The sequence below is a fragment of the Chlorocebus sabaeus genome, chromosome 7, assembly GCF_047675955.1.
Source record: "Chlorocebus sabaeus isolate Y175 chromosome 7, mChlSab1.0.hap1, whole genome shotgun sequence".
Classification (NCBI taxonomy): Eukaryota; Metazoa; Chordata; class Mammalia; order Primates; family Cercopithecidae; genus Chlorocebus; species Chlorocebus sabaeus.
Genome location: NC_132910.1, coordinates 86,305,156 through 86,330,392, shown reverse-complemented (window position 1 = coordinate 86,330,392; position 25,237 = coordinate 86,305,156). Strand labels below are relative to the sequence as shown.

The 25,237-nt window shown below is 33.1% G+C and overlaps 1 non-coding gene across 1 annotated transcript; it reads left to right on the top strand.

Moving 5' to 3' along the window:
• The first annotated feature begins 7,526 nt into the window (after window positions 1-7,526).
• LOC119623942 (U6 spliceosomal RNA) lies at window positions 7,527-7,631 on the top strand. Its single transcript, XR_005240043.2, has one exon. It is a non-coding gene; the product is annotated as a U6 spliceosomal RNA (small nuclear RNA).
• The last annotated feature ends 17,606 nt before the right edge of the window (window positions 7,632-25,237 follow it).

Genomic DNA, 25,237 nt, shown 5'->3' with positions numbered 1-25,237 from the left:
ATTACTGCGTGGCTAAGTTTTTTCACAGGTCTAAAATTACTTTTTTGATGACTATGGGTGCTCCAATGTTGACTTCATATATATTTATGATAATTAAGTCTTCTTGTTGAATTGACCCTTTATCATTATGTAATGCCCTTGTTTGTCCTTTTTCACTGTTATTGTTTCAAAGTCTGCTTTATTTAAGAATGCTGACCCTTCCTCTTTTTCCTTTTCTATTTGCGTGGTAGATCTTTCTCCAACCTTTTACTTTGAACTATGGATTTTGTTAAGTGAGAGATAGGTCTGTTGAACACAGCAGATGAATGTCTTATTTCTTTCATTCAACTTACCATTCTGTGGCTTTTAAATAAGGCATTAGATCATTTAGATTCAAAGATAATATTAATTTATTTTAATTTAGATTTAAAAACATTAATTTAAATATTAATTATTTTTAATATTAATTTATTTCATTTAATATTAATATATTTAACATAAATATATTTATGTTTTCTCTTTCCTCATTTCCTGGATTGCTTTAGAAGCTTTTTTGTGTGGATTTTCAATCGTGTCTTAAATTTCATTGATATTCTTTGCAATTTATACTTTTAATTATTTGTCTGTTATTTCTGATTTTTTATTTTGGTTAGGAATGATTGCTGGATAGCTAATGAAATCCTTTGGTGGTGTCGTTACATTCAGATTTTTTATGATGTCAGAATTTTTGTGCTGCTTTATTCTCATCTGGTGACACTGGCACTTCTAATTTTCATAATTATTTGCATGCAGGGAGAATTTTTTTCTTTTTCTTTCTTGTCTTATAATATTATTATTACTTCTCCCTTTTCCCTACTCCCTAGAGACTGTGACTATAGATAATGCTGAGTGGGCCCTTTTGATATTTGCTTCTATAGTCCTATGCAATTCTTTGGCAGGTTTTATATTGGGCTGTTTAGTTTGACATACAAGCCAATAGAATGCACTTATAGCTAAGAACCAACAGTGGCCAATGTGACTAGGTATATATGGTATATACTTTATCCTTTTTTCACCGGCAGAAGCTCTTTGTTGTCTCAGGCAATGGGCTGATACATGGAATACACAGTGATCTGACTATTCAGACTAGACAGACCTCACTGAGTGATGGAAGTGTCAATAGAGGTCCTGGAAAACACATGCCTTACAAGCAGAGGTAAATTTGTCCTAATGAAAAATTTATCCTGGATATGCAATAACCAAACTTACATCTTAAAAGGCTCAAGCTTAGCTACAAGTTGCTCAACTACCTACAAAAGTAAACTTTAACATTCTTTAAATAAAGATTTAAAAATGCAGGCTCCCAAATACATAACATTCATGTTAGTATCTAATTACGACTATGCATTCAAAGAAACAAGAAAACAGTAGGCAAGGTATTTAAAACAGCTGTTGTAAATACACGCAAGGATACTAAGGAAAGCATGAGCATCATGAGGGGAAAAATGGAAGCCATATAAAGAACCAAATACATTTTTGGAGCTAAAAATTACACCAGAAATAAAAAATGCATTGACTTGGATTAACATATCTGTGAGCTTGAAAACAGTATAACAAATTATTTAAAATGAAACACAAAGAGGAAAAAACGCACTAAAAATAAACACATTCTCAGTGGCTTGATGGTTAATGACTAATGTGTAATGTAAGCGCACTTGGAGCCTCTGAAGGACAGAAGGTGGAGGAAAAAAAATCATAGACACACACACACACACACACATACACACACATTCTTAAGAATATCTATATTTGGCCAGGTGCAGTGGCTTACTCCTATAATCCCAGCACATTGGGAGGTCAAGGTGGGTGGATCACTTGAGGTCAAGAGTTTAAGATCAGCCTGGCCAACATGGTGAAATCCTGTTTCTATTAAAAATACAAAAATTAATCTGGCATGGTGGCACTTCCCTGTAGCCCCAGATATTTGGGAAGCTGAGGCAGGAGAATTGCTTGAACCAGAAGTCGGAGGTTGCAGTGAGCTGAGGTACCACTGCATTCCAGCCTGGGTGATAGACAGAGTGAGACTCTGTTCCCACCCCACAGAAAGAATATCTATATTTAAGAAATGATGCACTGCATGTTTCCAAAATTCATGAAAACATGAATTCATGAAAACATGAGCATCTCCATAAGAACCAAAAATCAGGTGAGCGATCACAGTACCTAGTTTTAATATTGAATCATGGAAAAGGGCACTAAATAGAATAGGAATGGCAATTTTGTATTTCATACACCATTCCTCCCCCATTCTCTTAGTAGCATGGTATGTGGAGAGATAATCTGTTTGATTATCTGATATTCTGTCACAGTGGAACATAACACAGGGCAGAATTTAGCCAGTGCCCACGAAGGGAGCATTTATACTAGCTCTAGCCAGAGGAGAATTTTCCACTCCAGCAGTAGAAAACTGAGTTGTGGCTAGCCCTACCACCAGCAAACTATAGTGCTCTGGGTCCTGAAAAAATTTGAAAGGCACTATAGGTCACAAGAACTGCAGTCCTTGGGCAATCCTCAGTGCTGCACTAGGTTCAGAGCTGGTAGACTCGGGTTGCACACCACCCAGTGAAACACATGCAGGGGCGGCCAAGGGTGTGCCTGCATCACCTGTACTCCAGCTCCAGGCAGTGTAACTTGGCAAGAGACTTCTATTGCTTGCAGAAAGGAAAATAAATAGTAAAGAAGACTTTGTCTTACAACTTGGATACCAGCTCAGCTACAGTCAAACAAAAGCACCAAAGTCCTGAAGCCCCAGATTCCAGGCCCTACCACCTGGATGACATTTCTGACCTATGCTAGGCCAGATGACCACCTTTTGCCCTGAAAGGGCAGACTTGGCAGGATTCACCATCTGATGAATAAATAGCTCTCGGGCCCTAAATAAACGCCAGCAGTAGCCAAGCAGTAGTTGCCACAGGCCTTGGGCATAACCCAGTACTGTATTAGATTTAGCTATGATTCAGCACAATTACAAATGTGGTAACAGGAGTGCTCACGTTACCCCTTCCCCAAACTCCAAGCAGCCCAGCATAGACAGAAAGAGCCTCCATTTGTTTGGAGAACAGTGAAGAAAGAGAAAAAGAGACTCTGCCTTGTATTCCAGGGAATTCTCCTGGATCTTACCCAAGCTCACTAAAGCAATACTTCTGTTTTGAGTTTTCAAGAGTCATAGTGTTACAGAATTTAGAGTGCCTCCAGTGGAGATCTGACTGCAGTGACCAAAGACTAAAATCAAAACATTCCATTCCCTTTGAAGACTCAGAGAATCTCCTCAAGAAGGACAAGCACAAACAAGCCCAGATGAAAAGATTAGAATATATAACTGTGATTTAATGCCCAGACATTTATGAAAATTGACAAACATCAAGAACATCCAGGGAAATATGATCTCAGCAAATAAGGCAACAGTGACAAATTCTGGAGTGACAGATATGTGATCTTTCAGACAGAGAATTCACAATAGCTGTTTTAAGCACACTCTGAACTTCAAGATAGCACAGAGAAGGAATTCAAAATCCTATCTGAGAAATTTAACAAAGAGTTTGAAATAATAAAAAAAAATCAAGCAGAAATTCTGGAGCTGAAAATTTTGACAAATTTATAAGTGCATCAGACTCTCAACAGCAGAACTGATAAAGCAGAAGAATGAGACTGAAGAGTGAGACTGAAGACAGCTTCTATGAAAATACACAGTGATAGGAGAAAAAAAAAACAATAAGAAAGACTGCAACATGCCTACAAGATCTAGAAAATAGCCTCAAAAGAGAAAATATAAAATGTATTGGCCTCAAAAGGAGATAGAGAGAGGGATTGGGGTAAAAAGTTTATTCAAAGAGTAACAGAGAACTTTCCAAACCTAGAGAAAGATACCGATATTTAATTATAAGAAGGTCACAGATCACCAAGCAAATTTCACCCAAATAAGACTACCTCAGGACATTTAATAACCATACTCCCAAAGGTCAAGGATAAGAAAAGGATTCTAAAAGCAGCAAGAGAAAAAAAAAATGAGTTACATAATAATAAACTCCAAAAATTCTGGCAGTAGACTTCTAAGTGGAAACCTTAGAGTCCAAGAGAGAGGGACATGACATATTCAAAGTGCTGAATCACAACATAATATATCATAAATTATTACATTCAGTGAAAATATCATTCAAACATGAAAGAAACATACTCTCTCAAAGAAACACAAACTGAGGGATTTTTTTCAACACCAGACTCAACCTATAAGAAATCTGAAAGGGTGCTCTTTAATATAAAACAAAAAGAGTGTTAATGAGCAGTAATAAATTATCAGAAGATACAAAACTCACTGGTAACAGTAAGTATACAAATACAGAATAATCTAAAACTGTAATTACAGTATATAAACCACTCATATTTTGAATAGAAAGACTAAAAGATAAACCTGTAAAAGATACTAAATACAAAAGCCTTTTAAAAATATAAACAGTATAAAAATATACATTCAACCACCAAAAGTACAAGAGTTGAGGGAATAGAGTTAAAATGAAGAATTTTTATTGGTTTTCTCTTTGCTTGTTTTGCAGTCAGAGTTAAGTTGTTTAAAATGATTGGTTTAAGATGTTATTTTCAAGCCTCATGGTAACCTTAAATCAAAAAAAAAAAAAAATGTGAAACATATACAGAAAATAAAAAGCAAGGAAAATCACTTACACAAAGGAGGATAGAAAAAGGGGAAGAATGGAAGGCTGACAAGACCAGAAAACAAATGACAAAATGACAGCAGCATTACTTATCAATAATAACATTGAATGTAAATGGACTAAATTCTCCATTTAAAAGATATAGAGTAGTTGAACGGATAAAAGTCTACAGGAAACTCACCTCACCTATAAAGACATACACAGAATAAAAGTAAATTGAGGAAAAAAGATAATCCATGCAAATGAAAACAAACAAAGAACAAAAACAGGAGTAGCTATATTATAAAAGATAAAATATATTTCAAACATAAAGTACAGAAAGACAAAGAGGTTCATTATACAATGATAAAGGAATTAATTATGCAGGAGGATATACCAGTTATAAATATATCTGCTCCCAAAACTGGAACACCAAGGTATATGAAGCAAATATTATTGGATTTAAAGAGAGGGACAGACCCAAATACAATAATGAGTGGAGACCTCAACATCCTAGTTTAGGTACTGAGCAGATCATTCAGACAGGAAATTAGCAAAAAAAATTGGGCTTAATCTGCAACATAGATCAAATAGTCCTAATAAATATTGACAGAACATTTCATCCAAAAGCTACAAAATACACATTCTTCTCTCAGCCCATGGATCATTCTCAAGGATAGACCATACGTGAGGCCATAAAACAAGTTTTTTAGAAATTGAAAAAGTTTACATCATATTAGGTATCTTCTGTGAACACAATGAAATAAAATTAGAAATCAGTAAGAAAAAAAAAACTTTTGAAACTCTACAATGTAGAAGTTAAACAATATGATCTTGAATGATCAATGAGTGAATGAAGAAATTAAAAAGGGAATTTAAAAATTTCTGGAAAAAAAAGAAAATGAAAACACAATATGTCAAAACCTATGGGACATAGTAAAATGTGTATTAAGAGGATAGTTTATAGCAAAAAAAAAAGAAAAACTTCAAACAAACAATCCAACAATGCATTTTAAAGAAGTAGAAAAACAAGAGCAAACCAAACTCAAAATTGGGAAAAGAAAATAGTAAGAATAAGAGCATAAATAAATGAAATTGAAACAAACAAAAAAAAGATAAAGAAAACAAAAAAGTTTGGTTTTTTTTGAAAATATAAACAAAAATAACAAACCTTTAGCCAGACTAATTAAGAAAAGGAGAAGACCTATATAAATAAAGATGAAAAAGGAGACATTACAACTGATACAACAGAAATTCTAAGGAGTATTAAAGACTGCCATGAGCAACTATGTACCAATAAATTGGAAAGCCTAGAAGAAACAGATAAATTATCAGACACATACAACCTACTAAGATTGAACTATGAAGAAATCGAAAACCTGAATAGACCAAAAACAAAACACAAGATCAAATTTAGTAAGAAATTTTCCATCAAAGAAAAGCCTGGCTTTTTATTGTAGGTAGTTATTAAGGCATGAGCAGGGCAGAAGGGCTCCCCCCTCAACCACCAGAAATGTCAAGTGACCATCAGTTGATGGTCCGGCAGTTGTTGACTGTCTCTCTAAAATAATAATTGCTTACAACCAGCGCCAGGAAACAGCAGTCTCCCAATAGAGAGAAAACACCCGAAACTGGGGATCAGCAACTTCCTGATAAGATATCAGGAGTTGGATGAGTGGGCTCAAGAATGATCAATAAGGGGCAAAGTGATAGAGTTTAGCTGGTATATCACCTTCCTCTAGAAATTCTAGACCAGCAAGTGAAGAACACCTCAAGTAAGCATGTGTACAACTCCAGCAAACACACTTAACATGCTCTCCTCACAAGTGCCAGCAAGCCACTGAACATGCAGACAGCCCAAGCCAAGGGAAGAATCCGAGAAATAATGCAAGATCTTGGAAGTATGCCAATGTATCAAATCCCAAGTCAACAGGTCAAACTGTGCACTTGATATCTCAGGTTGCCCACTTGGCCCTCTTCCAAGGGTACTTTACTTCCTTTTATTCCTGCTCTACAACTTTTCAATAAACTTTCACTCCTGCTCTAAAACATGCTTTGGTCTCCTTCTGAGTCTTTCTTCTGAGGAGGAAATAATTGAGGTTGCTGCAGTTCTGTATGGACATAGATTTGCTGCCATTAACATGTTCTGATGTTTTCACTGCTGAATTTTATCAAACATTTAAGGAAGAACTAATACCAATCCTACTCAAACTATTGCAAGATATATAAGATTAGGGAACACTTCAAAACTCATTTTAGGAGGATGGTATTACTGATGTCAAAAATCAAACAAAGACATAACAAGAACAGAACAAAACTACAGGCCAGTATCTGGCTAACATTGACGCAAAATTCCTAAACAAAATACGAGCAAATTGAATTCAACAACATATTAAAATGATCATTCATCATGACCAAGTGGAATTCATCCCGAGAATGAAAGAATGATCTGATATATGCAAGTCAATCAATGGAGTCAAATCAATCAAATTAAGTCAAATCGATCAAAGAGTGCAAAGGTTAGTGGAGAGGGAGGGAAAAAGTGTGGATTGTTGATGGGTACAAAAACATAGACAGAATGAGTAAGATCTAGTACTTGATAGCACAACAGGTTGACCACAGTCAAAAATAATTTATAATATGTTTTTAAATAACTAAAATAGCAGAAATGAAATGTTCTTGTAATGAAGAAATAATAAATGCTTGGGGTGTTGCATGTTATATACCTGTATAAAACCATCACATGTACCCCATAAATATATACACCAACTATGTACACATAAAAATTAAAAACGAGAAATTAAATCTGAAAAATAGAATGGGCACCAAATTTCAGGTAGTATAAAAAGAAAATTAAATCAAGTGCTTGTTTCAGCAGCACATATATTAAATTTGGAAAGATACAGAGAAGATTAGCATAGCCCCTACACAAGAATGACATAAATTCATGAATTGTTCTGTATCTCTGGAATAAAAATCAAGTTGGATCCTAATCAAATTACTATAAATACATGGAAAAGAGAAAAATCTAAAAAGAAGTTAAAAGGAAAAAAAGCACATTTTATACTAGCAATGAAAGATAAATATGACCAAATAATTCTTTTTGGAAAGAACATAAGGCAAAAGACCAAAAAAAAATAATGTCTTTATGGTGCTGAGGAAGAGGAGTACACCTCTTCAATTTAAAATTGTACAGCTAGGAAAAAAAAAAAAAAAGTTTTTTAGAAAATGAAGAGAAATAAATACCATTTTAAAACAAACACTTATAGATTCATTACCAAATAACTTACACTAAAATTAATACTTAGCAATTTTTTTTTCAAAATGAAATGACCCTAGGTGGAAATTAAGCACTTCATATAGAAGTGAAGACTAACAGAATTAGTAAATATGGTCTCTTCCCCTTTTCAAGTTTCCTTTAAAACATAATTGAGCCAGGCGTGGTGGCTCACTCCTGTAATCTCAGCATGCCGGGAGGTTGAGGCAAGATGTTCAAGTGTTCAACACAAGCCTGGCCCACACAATTAGATCCCATCTCTGCAATAAATAGATAAATAAATAAATAAATAAATAAATAAATAAATAAATAAAAGAAAACATAGCTGGGCATAGTGGCATAACTCTTTAATCCTAGCTACTCAGGAGGCTGAGACAGGAGGATCATTTGAGCCCAGAAGTTTGAGGTTACAGTGAGTTATGATTGTACCACTGCACTCCAGCCTGGGTAACACAGTGAGACCTGGTCTCAATAAATAAATAATTGATTATTTAAAACAAAAATAACAACATATTTTACATTTAAAACATACTCAGAAGTAAAATTATTTATACAAGAGTACAAAGGATGACAGAGACAAACTGAAAAATATTTGAATAAGGGGTTAATGCTATGTAAACAAGTCTGCAATATTGTTGGAAGGTATATTGTAATAAGATAAATATTATAAACCTTAGATTGACCTGTAAAGGAAAATTAAAGAAAAATGAAGAAAATTGACATATAGCTAATTAGCCAAGAGTAAATAATACACGGTATTAAATACAAACCTAAAGGAGGTATGAAGATAGGAAAGAAAATAGAAATGAATAGAAGTTGTCAAGGAGAAAGCAAACATCAGAATGGTAGACTTAAAGTCAACCATACCACCAATTGCATTAAATATAAAAGGTTGAAGCACAGTTAAATGGCAAAGATTGCAAAGGTAAACTTAATAGGATGGAGGAGGAATTGGAGGCAGATGAGGTAGTAGAGGAGGAAGAGGAAGAGAAGGAGATCAACTATAAGTTGTCAACCAGAAAACTACTTTTAATATAAGATATGTATTTTAAAAAGGATAAAAAGTATACTATTCAAACAAAAGCTGGAATAGCAACATTAATACCATAACAAGTACACATTATAAAAAGAAATGCAATTAATCACATTACTTGTAGTATTTATGTTCTACAAAGTCACACAAGCACTGAATTAGTGAATATTGAACCATGATTCCAAAGAGTAAGTATACATACACACACACATTTCACACAGATTATAAACTTAAATCCTAAAAAAAAAAAAAAAAAAAAAAAAAAAAAAAAAAAAAAAAGGGTGGATTTTATTTTCTTAGTGTTATAAAGAAAGAAAAAAAAAGAACAACAGATTCAGAAATGTTAAATTACTTGCCTGAGACCACCCCACTAATGTCTGCCTGAGTTGGAATTCACACTGCCTCTAACTGACCCCAGATCCAGAACTTCTTCCCTTACACTGCCCTGCTCTTCCCAACTCCATTTTATGGTGAACTCTACATGAGAGATGAAATAAGAAGGCAGTGTCATCTTGTTTAATTTCAGCTGGGCACTTGGGGATTGGTCAGCTCAGTTGTTTTGTGGCTCTGCACGTGTCTGCAAATGACTGATAAAATCTCTGAGTATTGATTTTGGGTTTAAAAATAAATTTTAGTGAGCAGGAAATTTGCAAATATGGCACACTCAAATAATAATGATAGAGAATATTAATAGTTGCAAAGAGAGGCATATAATAATAATAAAAGGGGCAATTCACTGAGAAGATGTGACAATCCCGTGTGTATGCAACTGAGAGCAAAGATTCAAATCACAGGAAACAAAAATATACTGGAAAGAGAAATAGACAAATTCAATATTATGGTTGATGGTTTTAACATACCTTTGTCTATAATTTAAGGAATATTTAAATGGAAATCAATAAAAAATAGAAATCTTAGAAAAAAACTATTATTCAATTTAACATAAATCTACATTTTATGGAAACTTTAACCCAATAGCAATAAAATTGACATTTCTCTGCTTATCTCAACTCATGTTTTGGATAATAATCAATGCACTTTAGTTTTCCTGGAACTGAAGAGCAATAGAATACTAAGAGAAGATAGAAGGTAATGTTTACTGGAAGATTATTCTTGTTGTTTGTAGACTCAAAAATATTTTTTTTAAGTCATTACTCTGGACATTGATATGAGTATTAGACATAGAAATTAATGAATAGAATAGCTATACAAAACTTTTTCACAACAAATAACATGGAAATAAAAGTTTGTTTTTTTGTTTTGTTTTGTTTTTCTTTGTTTTTGAGACGGAGTCTCGCTCTGTCACCCAGGCTGGAGTGCAGTGGCTCACTGCAAGCTCCGCCTCCCGGGTTCACGCCATTCTCCTGCCTCACCCTCCCCAGTAGCTGGGACTACAGGCGCCCGCCACCATGCCCGGCTAGTTTTTTTGTATTTTTTTAGTAGAGACGCGGTTTCACCATGTTAGTCATGATGGTCTCCATCTCCTGACCTCGTGATCCGCCTGCCTCGGCCTCCCAAAGTGCTGAAATTAAAGGCGTGAGCCACCGCACCTGGCCAGAAAAGTTATTTTCTAAATTGAAGTACTCATCTATAGAAGTAAGATCTTTTTTGAGAATAATAGGATAAATAATTAAAAGTCTAGGTTTTTTTTTTTTCCTTGTAAGCTAACAATCCTGTAATAGTGTAGTCTGCCTATTCATCTCAGCAGAACAGTTTCAAAAGGTTTTCGATTGAAGAGTTGAGAAATGAAAGACCAAAGCAAAACTAGACAGAAAGATGTAAAAAGGAGTTAGTTTTTATGTATATTTTATCCACATTACTTAAATCTACTTTGACAGATATTCTAATTTTATTGTCTTAAACTGCTGTCAATTTAACACATTTATTATAATCCCTACAGTATCATATTTTTCTTGCATGATGTAAAACATTATTTTACAAATAAACTTTGAAAGTCTATGAGTTATGCCTAATATCCCTTCTATCATTTTCCATAATAAAAATCCTGAAAAGTAGCTAATTACCTGAAAGCCCAGCAAGAGAGTACATTTACCAGCCTCTAGTGTAACTGTTCAGCTGTGTTCTGGTTAATTTCTGTGAACACATTCTGTAAATGGAAATGTGAGGAAAAAAATCTCCTTGTGCCTTAAATGAGAAAGAGTATACATTTCCCTTCCTCAATACATCTCCTTCCCTTTGAAGATGTCACTGACCAAGTGGATCTGGGCAATACTTTAGAAAAGGTAGACCTCCAAGTTAGGAGACTGGGTAGGCCATGAATACATCCTTACCGTTATAGAGTTCTTATTTTTGTCCATGACATAGGAGAAAGAAAGAAAAATAAAATTTGTATGTTCCATGATTATCTTGTTTATAATTTCTTTTGTTGTTACAGCAAATAGTCCTGAATCTTTATCATTTGTTATTAAACACATTTGCTATTAAACAATAACAAATGATAAAATTTTTGCTAAATTTGAATGTGATTTAAATGAAAATGTTTATATTATTATGTAATATAAAGTTCAATTTGGAATGAAAAGTGATACATTTATTATCATGCCCACTATGTTTTGTTTTAAATTACATAATTATTTAGTAAGAATCATAGATTTGTTTTGCAAAATTATTTAAAATACATTGAGAGTCTGGAAATTTGCCTTAACTTATGAGTACTAGTGATACATTATAAAAATCTTATCTTTCCATTTTCCAGTGGTGTTTTATGATTTTTTTTTGTGTTTTGATCTCATTTTGTATATTGATGGCCACAGGAACAAAACCAGGTGAAAAAAATAAACTGCTGCTAGTGAAGTGTGATGTTTCATCTGATAATGATCAATTTTAGCATGCTCATTTTTGCCTAGGCATTAAAATATCCTTTAAAAATCCACTGTTGCATTAATAATAATATTTTCACATCAAATAAAAATAAAATCATTTGTGAATTCAAAAGACAAATAAGAACCAAATATTTCAATAAACTCTGAAACTCAAATATTATCCTAATGGCTTAGAAACACTTTCATGTGTTACTGCACAAATGACTTTTATTATGCAATGGTAGCATATGCTAAGCAGTTATTCCTGAGCCATGCCCAGCATTTAATTTCTCATGTTGCTCATTTAGACAGTAATGAATTTTCTTTTCAAATTTAACTTAAGTTGGAAGATTCATGCCACTATCTTTTATATACATCAATTTCCTTTATCAAAATGATGTTTAAAATACAGAATTTGCATGAGAAGATTTTTCTTACTAGATTGAATTGAGCAAGCTTGTCTAAAACATTTTTGTCCTTTAAGTTATTTGCATTAACCTGTAACATTTTTATTTTTAGTTATCTTTTTCAATTATGTAATTAATTCTCATTTAACAATTTTTAAAAACTTTGTAGAAAAATTTAAAAATTGAACTTGAAAGTTTTTTACCCTCCACCTGCACTATGTCTAAATTTTGTGTAATCTTTCAGAATTTTCATGCACTTTAATAGTAATTTATGCATACATATAATTTTTTTCTATTTAATTTAATGTCCATAACTTTTATGTAATCTGTACTCACTAAGAATAAGTTTTATAAATATTTCTATTTTTAAGTTGTATATTTTTCATAGACCTTCATTTAGATGAACTTTTCACGTAAGTCTTTGTAGCAAATGCTTGTATCTTTATCTATTTTTGGATGCTGCAATCAACATTTTGTATTTATGCCACTGGAGAAAGATATAAGTGAAATAAATTCCTAGAGATACAAAGGATGATGTACATTTTACATTTTGCTACACGCCAACCAAAAACATAAAATTGATAGTATCATCTCATCTTTCTAGTGTCTTTATTTGCCTGACTGATCTGTTTAATTTTTCCCACGTCAGTTTCATGGTGTTTATATTTATTCTAGTTTCATAAAATATTGAATTTTTATTGAGGTGAAACCAAATCAATTTTTAAATAACTTCTTTAAAATACTTGTTTTATATAAGTTTTTACTTTCAAATTGAGAAAAGCAAGTATTAAACGTCTCATCTTCCTGCCTTTTTAAAATACTGGGAAAACTAACTTTACAATATCTTCTGTTTATTGTTCCATTTATATTCTATTTTGATTGTATCACTGTAGGTTATTTATACTGTAGTAGGAAATCATGCATCTATTTTGAATTCAATGTCACAGGTATGCACATACTGTTAATATCATGTGACTCTTAAAATTATTTTAGTATTTTCATTATGAGAGATTATATAGTTTTTCCTAATTGTGATGTATTTTATCTTCTCATGGTTTTCAAATTTTAAACTTTTAATAAAAGGACATGAACATTTAAAAAATCTTTTTAATGAATTACCTTGATATTTGTTATTCTTTAACACTTTTTTTTTTTTTTTTTTTTTTTTTTAATTGGTGGAATGCAGTTTCTCCAGATAGTTGCATGGCTTTTTTCAAATAGTTTTATCTCAGTTTGTTTTACTTCTGGTGATATACTTGAGATATTCACTGACCATCTTTTTCTTTTTTCATTTCAAGTCTACATTCCTGCATTATCTTTTATATTTACTTTCCATAATTGCTTGCTTCTCTCCACTAGAACGTAAACAAGAATTCAAAATTTTTCTCTGATTCAAAACTGTTTCTCAAGGCCTGGAAAAATGCCTGGCATGTAATAGGCATTCGAGAAACATTTGCTGACTGAATGACATTCTTATTGCTATTTCCAAGTTCATTAATTTAAATTTTACCAAAAAATTCTTAATGTGTGGTTGTTGTCCCTTACTAATGATTGTTCTGTTTATTAAAATTATTGAAGACATTCTTATTTGTTTTTTTTTTCTCTAGAAAGAGTCGTAACACTATCTTTTCTATCGACATTTTCCAATGAAATATTCTTTATTTCATTACTTTGTAGATAATTTAAAATTTTCGTACTGGTTTTGTCTTTTATGTTTTCTAATTACCGTGGCATAATTTATAATTTGTTTCTGCTCTTTACTAAAATGGTTAAGAAAACATTTCGAATTTTTCATAGAAACATGTTTTCTGACTGTTAAAAGAATATTGACTTCTAGTATAATCGTATCACAACCAGAAAATATTGCCTATAAAATTGCTAATGGAGGAACTTATTAACATAATTATCCTCTGGAGAAGGGAAGTGTATGCATATTACATGTCTCTACATTTTAAATCTATTTTTAGTCTCTTTTATAGATAATCTGAAAGGTATATAAGCATTTATTACTAAAATTGTCTGAGTGCTTTATGGTGCTCAAGGTTTAAAAATACTAAATCCTCTATTTCTAGTTGCTTTATAGTGCAAGTACCATTTTGCTTTGTGTCATTAGTCCCCACCTCTCACACTGCTGCATTGGGGATCACTTTTCTAACATGTGAACTTTGCGGGGGTATGTGTGTATCATTTGAATAAAAGGAAGTAAACTTTACTGAATTCGTATATCTCAGAGCATGTTAGAGAGAACAAGTTTTAAAAACTGCATGTTTTTCCTGCTAAAATTAAATTGAACATTAATTCATTCTTGTAAGTGACAAAAGGGAAAATCCCTAGCATTAATAATTACCCTGAGACAATCTTTAGGGGATAGCCTGTAATTCAGATGTCTTCATGGCCTTTTCTAATACTGCATCAATGGCTTCAAACCAGAAATTGCAATTCTAGTACATAAACAAAAGATATGCTGGCAGATTGTTTCACTGAATGAATTTTAGCATTTGGCTGCACAATATTAAGAGACATTAGAAAGAAAATACGTTTAAAAAATAGTTTAAAATGAAAGTATAGCCTTATGAATAAAGTGGCTTAATGGATATGCCCCTCCCTTAAGGGGAAGCAACAACATAAACAACAAAATTATTTCTACAGAAATACTTGCTAATATCGTGAATAAAATAGCCACGGAAAATTGATTGTCACATCCTTAAAAAGCAATAGAAGCCTTTTCCTAAGGGGACATGAATGCATTTCAAGCAGGACTGTGAGCTCCATGTCCAATGATTTTCTTAAAACAACTAAGATTAAAGACTCACAACTGAACATAAATTAGGACTATAATCCTACCATTCTTTGTATCACATACTATGAGTCATAAGATTCCTTCAAAGAGTAAATCTAAAAAGATTTAGATGTAAATTACCTCTCAAATTCTTCCCTTAAAAAAAAATCTGTAACTTGGGCAGGTGTGGTGGCTCACACCTGTAATCCCAGCACTTTGGGAGGCCGAGGCAGGCAGATCACGAAGTCAGGAGATCAAGACCATCCTGGCTAACATGGTGAAACCCTGTTTCTACTAAAAATACAAAAAATTAGCCAGGCATGGTGGTGGGCGCCTGTAGTCCCAGCTACTCGGGAGGCTGAGGCAGGAGAATGGCGTGAACCCAGGAGGCGGAGCTTGCAGTGAGCCGAGATCGTGCCACTGCACTCCAGCCTGGGCGACAGAGCGAGACTTCATCTCAAAACAAAAACAAAAACAAAAACAAAAACAAAAAATCTGTAACTGGAACTCTTGGGCCTCTTACTAGCAAATATATGTTCCTTCTTTGTAATACAACTCCAAAAAAAAATTAATAGGAGAAAAGTATAAAAGTTTGATGGTGAAGTCAAAAGCTCTTCACACATACCCTTTCTACAAATTCATGGGGACTCCTTCATTCATGGATCACTAGTATATCAACTGCACCCAAAACCAAAAAAAGACTGAAGCCTATTGTGGAATATTTCATGCAAAAGTGACTTGTAATTCAACTCATTAGGTCTTTAACCGTCATGTCGGCGACTGCTAAAAAAGTTTCATGGGTTTATGAGTTATAAACAAGTTTGTGATCCTTTACTTTTTATGGGTACTAACTCAAATGCCATTCTGTCTTCAGTAATTCCTGGGGTCACCCATTTTTGGTTGACTGGTAGACTTGTTCCTCCTTCCTTAGTTTTCACTTAGATCCACACAATCAATATTTGTCTTCACACGGGAGAATAAACAATATCTCTGGACTGTCATACCCCTAGGATTTACTGAAACTTCCTTGTATTCTAATACACCACCAACCAACACCGAAGAATTTAACATTCTCTTATGATTCTTACTTAATACAAGACATAAATGACATATTGCTATTTACAAAACAACAACGTTCTCTAACTGACTCTTTATGTTAAACACTTTACCTAAGAAATAGCAAAAATATTCAAAGAGAAATTGAAATTCTGCCATGGGGGAAAAACATGCATTATTTAGAATATTGTATATTTCAAGAAGGTACGTAATTCAAGGAGATTATAATCTATCTCAAAATTTCCTGAATTAATTACCAAAAAAACAGCTTTGCAGATATTTTAAACTGGCTAAGCATTGTAGATACCAAGCGCCAAACTTTTCTGAGGTCACATCCTTTTTCATATAATCTTATCAAGTTTTCTATTCTTGAAACTCTACTCCAGGAAAGTAAAAATGAAAGGCCTTTTGTGGAAGAACGCTTAAAAACAGTGACATATGTAGCATATTTGCTCCTAAATGGTTTTTTAAAAACTTACCTCCAAAACAAAATGATTATTAGTTATACTTAACAATAATAACAATAACGTACAGGAAAAAAAATACAGACAATGATTATATTATGCATAAATTTACATATATAATGATGCCAGGAAAGTTGTAAACAGACAAATATGAAAGTAAACATTACACTAAAAGGACAGAGTTAATAAGTATTTTATTCTTTGGAAAAGATTAAAAATGTGTACTTATCTACTGGTCTGTTGCAGCAATAAAATAATAATATTATACTTTATGTTTTCATATTTTAACTACTGTAAATTTGTTAATAATATTGTCAAAAGTAATGTTATTTGTACATGTTTGATCAATAGACAGTACAGCCAGAGCAGTAAATTTATATTTTCTCATTGTTCATTGAAAAATGTCATAGTTTTATAAATATTACTTCATAATGATTGAAAAATGTCATAGTTTTATAAATATTACTTCACACAAGTTTATTTTACACGAAGCAACAAGTATACAAATAGAACAAGCCTTAAACACTGAGACGAGTTTTTGGCAGTGTTTTCTAGGTACTCCACTTGACAACATAGTCCTGAAATTATAATAGTCTCCATGTTTTTGTTTGTTGGGGGCGAAGTCTACCAGTTTTCCAATGTCTTCACATTTAAAAATTTTCTATCTTAACCAGAAAAATTATCACAAATGTATAATTGACTTCCAAAATTTTCTTATCATGCAAAAATAAAATAATATAACTGAATCAAAGTGATCTCTGACATTAATTTGATTAATTGCTTTAGAACAAGTATCTAGGAATTGAAATAAGTAATAGAAACATTCAAGTACTGACATTCATATGTCTTCTGAAAATATAGGTCCATTTGATTTTATTATCCAATTAAATTCTTTTTTACTTAATGCTATTGTTGTACAGCTAATGGTATTCTTGAAAATTTCTGTGCATCAATTTTCAGAAAACTTATTAAATGTTGTATTACACTGTGCATATTCAAGGGTATATCTGACTTCTTACAAATATTTTCGGAACCTGATTAACCTCAACTAAAGTTTTATACCAGAAAAAAAAAACCTCAGAAACAAACAAACAAAACCTCATGTATCAGATGTATAAGATATCAAAATTGGAGTTCCTCCTTGTTTTCTGCATTTTAAAATAGATTCATAGTACTTTAAAAGTTGAGGTTTTCAAAATGTATTATTGTGAATACAGCTTTATACTGAGCACTACATCTTTTCTGGCAAAAATATTTTCACTGATACCTTATATTCTGTAGCATTTTTCATTGATGACATGAGGCTGAAAATAATAATTCTCTCCAAAAAAACAAAAAAAACAAAAAAAAACCACACATAAAGAAACACATCAAAAGACTGAACTCCACAAAAGAGTGAATGTGATATACCATTGATAATTTTGAATGTATTATATAAAACAGAAACATGTAGTACCACATAGGCTGTAATTCTTTAAATTAACTTCCATATCTGATTAATGGATTAGTACTAAAATTAACTGATTTGAACCCTTCATATTTATTATATGTATTTTAAATATACAATATGTGAATGAAAACACACATATTTGTGTATAGACATATACATACAGTTGACCCATCGTATCCATGAATTCCACATCTATAGATTCAACCAACAGTGGATCAAAAATTAAAACACACACACACAGAGTAAAAAATAAAAACACAATTTAAAGAGAAAAATAAAAAATACAGCATAACTATTTACAAAGCGTTTACATTGTATTAGATATTATAAGTAATCCAGATATTATTTAAAGTATATGGGAGGATGTGCATAGGTTATATGAACATAATATGTCATTTTTTTATCAGGAACTTGAACATCTACTGATTTTGCTTTCCACAGGAGACCCTGGAATCAACTCTCTCACAGAAAGCGAAGAAAGACTGCGTATACTTTCTACAAAACAGGATCAATTGTTTAGAATTTAAAGCAAAAAAAAAAAAAAAAAAAAAAAAAAATGTATTTTTTGTGTTTTCTTTTTCCGGGAGGTATATTTTATCACAGGCGTTGTTTAGAATTGCTGGTTCATTTCTTCCATCAACCAAAAGCTATCTATATATCAAATACGAAGAAAGCAAACCGTGCATTTGAAATTTCAATTCTGATTCATGTTCTTTTCCAATTGTAAGATGATGTGACTAAATACTGAAAGAGACACTCAGTCTCAGTACCAACAGGAAATACCATGGCTTCCAAATTATTCACCTAAGAAGTCTCTGAGTGTCCTGAAACATGGAGGCTCATTTCTTGAAAGAGGCATTGAGAAAGAAACCTTTCTTAAGCTTCTATGGGTTTGGCCTTGTAACTGTTAACAACTAGTATAACTGAAAAATTGCAACATATTGATCCTTAGGCTTATGTATTACTATTTTTAAAAATCATCGTTTTTTCTGGTCTATATTATAGGTTGAAAATTTGTAGAAAGCCTCTAGAAGTAGACAAAACTCAGAAGATGAGAGATGACTTAACATTCTCAAATCAAACATAACTCAACATTCTCAGGTCAAGCAGTTGATGGGACAAAGCAGACAGCTGCCACCCAAAACGATAACACAAGATTAATTTTCTGTCATGTCAATTTATTTATTTCCTTTTGGTTTACTACTTATTATCATTCTCATGATATTTTGTTACCTCTGTGACCACTTGGTCTCTCTCAGTTGTTTTTGAGTATCTTCACCATATTGTTCTTCACCTCATACCATCTTCTGTCACCTAAGGAAAGGCAAAACTCTCATGTTTTTCTCAAATTATAGTTTCTAATCTAAATCTAATTAATGGCCAAATTTGTCATATGCCATGTAATTCTAATGACATAAATTTAATAGCTATCTCTTTCACCACTTAAAAGGCATATTGTATTTGCTTCCACAGGTTCCCTCTGATATATAAATTGTCCTGTCGTTAGTAATGTCAACCTTTAATCTTGTAAAAATTGTCTTTACCCTCTACTCCTAGTCAAGAAAATACTTTCACTAAAGTAATACAAGAGTTGTCAACAGAAAACAGCTCACTGCAGTAGCCAGTTTATCTTCTTAAGATAACTTTTGGCCGGGCGCGGTGGCTCAAGCCTGTAATCCCAGCACTTTGGGAGGCCGAGACGGGTGGATCACGAGGTCAGGAGATCGAGACCATCCTGGCTAACACGGTGAAACCCCATCTCTACTAAAAAATACAAAAAAAAAAAAACAAAAAAAAACTAGCCGGGCGAGGTGGCAGGGGCCTGTAGTCCCAGCTACTCAGGAGGCTGAGGCAGGAGAATGGCGTGGACCCGGGAGGCGGAGCTTGCAGTGAGCTGAGATCCGGCCACTGCACTCTAGCCTGGGCTACAGAGCGAGACTCCGTCTCAAAAAAAAAAAAAAAAAAAAAAAAAAAAAAGATAACTTTTAACCTGTAGTTACTATTTATTTTTACTCAGAAAATTTGCCTGCATTCAGATACTAATAGTTGGCTTGGTTTCCTAGTAATAAACAATACTTATGCTCCCAATTCTTTCTGTGCCTACTAGGGTACAACATCTCATGTTGAAGCCAGGCTTGCCTGGTTTATTGCATACTCATCTGTGCTGTGTATAATATTTCAGGCAATTGTTAGAGGCTTTCATATATCTAAAACTACTGTCATATATTTTTCTTAAAAAGATACTCAAAAGTAAGGCAAGCATGCCTACCTATTCAGGAGAGCTCCCAGGAAGAATAACTGACTCCCTCTTCATACGTAATGTGTGAGCCACATTTTCAATGATACAATAACAAAACTGGAAAACGTTTTTTTCAAATTTGATTTCTGTACCTAGGAAAAGAAATCAATTACGGTATTTATGTTTTAGAGATTCTCAAAATTACTTTATACTGATTAACTGGTTTCATAAACCACCAGCTATCCTTCGATTCCTCTTCATTAACAAAGAAAGAATTTTTCTGGGCACAGTGGCTGCTCATGCCTGTAATCCCAGCACTTCAGGAGGCCGAGGCAGGTGGATCTCAAGGTCAGGAATTCGAGACCAGCCTGGTCAACACACTGAAACGCTGTTTCTACTAAAAACACAAAAATTAGCCAGGCGTGGTGGCGGGTGCCTGTAATCCCAGCTACTCAGGAGGCTGAGGCGAGAGAATCTTTTGAACCCAGGAGGTGGAGGTTGCAGTAAGCCGAGGTGGCGTCACTGCACTCCAGCCTGGACAACAGGGTGAAACTCTGTCTCAAAAAAAAAAAAAAAAAAAAAAAGTATTTGTGCTATATAAAATTACTACTGCACTTACATAAATTTGTGACTTCTCTAAAATAAAAGAACAATTGAGTCTAAAAAATAACCTAGCTAGATGTTAGAACATATGTTAATAATTGGGATTTGTTGTCTAGGCCCATAACTGTGAAGTCTTTGTCACATTAGATAATTCAATAACTCAACATGCTACAAAAAGATTAGGAAGGACACACTCTTGTCCAACTATAGACAACAACTTTCTCGTCAACAGAACGTTAAAAACCATGTGAATCTGACCTCAACAAATTAAAATCCCGTGTCTTAAATGCAGCCTGATATCAAATGCTGTTATCAAAAAAAAAAAAAAAAAAAAAAAAAAAAGTGGCTGAGAGAGGAAGAAAAATGCCCCTTATAGGATCCAGTTGATAACAGAAGAAAAACAGCTAGCATGGAGTCTTTCCTCCTGGACATGAGCGATTTCACAAAATATAAACATCATAAGAAGACTCTTCACTGACTTGATGGAACAAGGATGGAACAAGACCAAAACAAGAACACTCTATAATCATTGTTAAATTATATCTGAAAATAGCCAAATACAAGAACACAATGCAATAACAAACCCCAAATAATTGTCTCACTGGAGATATATATGATAACAGATAGATAGATAGATAGATAGATAGATAGATAGATAGATAATGTGTGTAAACATACATACATACACTTATACACACTTATCACACACACACGCCACACACACACACACACACACCCCCCAAATCTCTTCCTTTCCTACTGGTGCCTAATCTGGAATAGACCACTACTTCCTTGAGTGCTCTTCTATGCCATTTAATTATTGGCTCACACCTTATAATATCCTCTCCTTATAGAGACATCTCTTGACTCCATCAATTATATTGCTATAGCAAAATAATTAATTTAACTGTGATTGATCCCAGCTGTGATTTTATGGGTATTTGGCCCTGGGCATTAGTAATGTCAATGACTAATTGAACAAGAGGTCACTAGAAATATAACATATGGATATTCTGGTTAGGTAATACTTAATCAAGTCTGGTTGGCAGAAGCCTAAATCAACTCATACTCATTTTTCAGACCTAAGCCAATTTGCAAAGAAAAACTCAAGTGGAGCTGGGGCTTTTTGAAGCAGAGGCCTGCACTGTGGCAATAGCGGCAAATAGTACACCTTTCCTAGCCCAATATGTGACCACTTACCTGTGAGTCTGTTCAAAATAAATAGCTATCATTGTAATATAAGATACTTTCTGTCGTGAAATAAGCAATGACCTTTTCCCCCTTGGGGGAAAGACTCTTCTAGCAAAGATATTTCAAGCCCTGCTCACAAGGCTTTTGTCGTATGGTCTTATCTATTGCCCTGATTTCCCGTTTAAACATCATCTCTGATTAAGGGACAGACTGCTTGACCAAGGATATACAGACAAGGGGTCACACCCATAGAATCATTTTACCATGGGCACCATAATTCAAAAGCAGCTGGTTTCACAGAATTGTGTTATGACCCACAAGATGCTCAATTTCAATGCCAGCTGGCAGACAACTTCCTAAGATTGGAGTACTTTCCTAAATAATTCAGTTTATAACATAATAAGTAACCAGTAAAGGATGCTGTATGTTTCATAGCCAGAAATATAGATCCACAAACCAAGGGATTTAAGATAGCCATGGTCCTTCTTACTGCTATATCAAACAAGTCACAAGTTTCCACAGGTTTGAAGGTTCTATTGTGTACAAAGAAATGCTTCCACCATAGAATATGGCAATTAAACCATCCTTTTGGAATCAGAGACAGCTCTTTGACCATTACAGGTTCCCCATGCCACCTATCATGGTATGAGGCTCAACACACTGGGTAGCTGGTTTGCCTGAATCTCTAAGCAGAAAACGAGCTACTCTCTTCTTATAGTCTCTTGCCCAGTATTCTTTGTCAATTGAAAAGTAATGAAACTATATAAAGACAATGCTAACAAGGATTCGGATGTTACATCAATTTTGGTCATTTAGTCAGAGAATCAGGTGCTTCCTAGGTAATGGCAGAGGGTAAAGAAAACATAGAGTGTATGGTAGAAAAAGAAGCTAAGAATAACAATTAAAGCCTTATATTCAGCTGCAGTAGCTATGTTTTATGTTATTTATTTATGGCTACTCCTTTTTATTTACTATTTTACATGACGGACACCAATGGTGAATAATATTTATATTTTAGTTGAAAGTGTGACCTAATTGTCAACACCCCATTGGATATGGTAGCTAATAAAAAGTTACGTATCTTCTGTTTGGGGGATAAAAATGTACACTCAAAGAAGAGGAATATTTTATTTTAATGAATGTGTAATAGATGTTCCTATTTTCATGATACATGTAATATTTTGATGCATTGATTAGTGTGTAAAGATCAAAGCAGGACAATCGAGATATTCACCGCCTTAAATATTTATATTTACTTTATGCTAGGAACATTTGAATTAGTCTCTTCTAGCAATTTGGAAATGTACTAACGATTACTGTTAACTATAGTAAGAATGTTTTTTGACAGACAAAATATAAAGACTGAAAGTGACACCTTATGTTATGAATGTTATTCTCTACTTTCTTCATCCTATTCTATGACTGAGAGGTGGACTTTTATCGGGCACATCAATGGATTGATTACTTTAAATTTTATGATGAGATTTTAAGAAAAAGAGATGCTGACAGGGGATACAGAGAATGGGAAAAGAGAGAGTTAGACGTATTTAGTCCCCCAACTCTCTCCTATTCTGTCATATCTCTCCACATTGGTTGTGTTAATCTTATGAAGGAGAAAGTTCTTGACAAGTGATCCTTTCCATACAGCTCTCCCTGTCTGTCTATCTGTCTTTCTTTTTCCCTGTCTCTATAAATGGATACTGTATTACCACTTGCTCCTTTTCTTAAAGTCGGCCCCACACCTTTGTAACTACTTTAACTCTTTTCAGATTTTAGAATATTTGAGAGTACCATTTCTTTTTTCCAAAAGCTTGATACACTAACTTCCTCAAGCCAGTTTCATCATATTTTTACAACTATTGGATGTTCATGACTTTTTCAATTCTTAGAGTGGTTTATTTCACTCTCTAACAAATTATGATTAAATACGTGTGTTATCTGTGCTAACTATTTAATTTTGCCATACCCCACAAACTATGTTTTCTATTTTTTATGACTCCTTCTTTTTATTTAATATTTTGCATGAAAAACACCAATGGTGAATAATATTTATATTTTAGTTGAAAATGTGACCTATTTGCAAGCATTTCACTGGGTATGGTAGCTAATGAGATGTTATATATGTTCTATTTTGGGAATAAAAAATTATATATTTTATAATTAATTTCTTCACCTTTTTCCCTCTTTATCATTATAGCATTTTTGAGATTTTCAAATATAGCTTAAAATTGTTTGCTCCAGTCTCTTATTTTGTTTTGTACTAGAAAACATGAACACTGTCTCAAAAATATTTAGTGCCTCTTTTCAAATTCACACTTGTATATTCAACACATATTTATTGAGCATCTACTCAATGCAAGAAACTGCCCTAGCCATTGCAAATATAATAGTAAACAAAATATTCCAAAGACTCCTAAGGGACTAATATTCTACTAGGGAGAGAAACCATACAACATAAACATAGAAACAAATGTGTAATTTAGTCACATTAATATTTTTGTCTATTTTAACTAAATTCTATATTTAAAGTATATTGATCATGAATTTTACATTCCTCAAAATCTATAGAATGTGTAACACAAAGAGTAAACCTGAATGTAATCTATGGATCTCAGTTGGTAGTTCATTAATATTGATTCATATATTATAACAAATGTACCACACTAACTCAAGGTGTTAATGATAAAGCAAATAGTTCACAAATAATAATAGAATATAAATTATACTTTATTGATAATTTCAAATAGTCAATTGATTCTTATAGAATGCTGTTATTGATTTTGGTCAAATGCTCGTATCTGTAGTGTAGGGGAGATTAAATTTTACCTCTACTTTCTAGAGTTTTTCAGTTGGACATGACAGTTACATTGAGAAAGACAGCTGAATAGAAAAAAACATATACAATTTATTTAATACAAGTTTTATGCTGAATCAAGACTTCATAATGAAACTAAAATCCAATGACACAGAGTCGAACACTTGTACACTGAATTAGAACAAAAGAAAGTAAATTGTGAAAATGTTGCATTGTAAAGGAACTGGGGCTATGGTATACAGTAATTAATTGAGTAGAGAAGTTACTAGGAAGATAAGGGTTATTTTGATAGTTTGTTTTTACAGATTTTTCCAGCCTCAGCTTTCTATCCTAGATGATAAGAATTTACAGTCCTGGAATAAGGAAAACATCATCCTTCTTATTGGAATTTTATTTACTGCTTTTTGAAAACAGAAGGAAGGTCAGAATGTTTACCT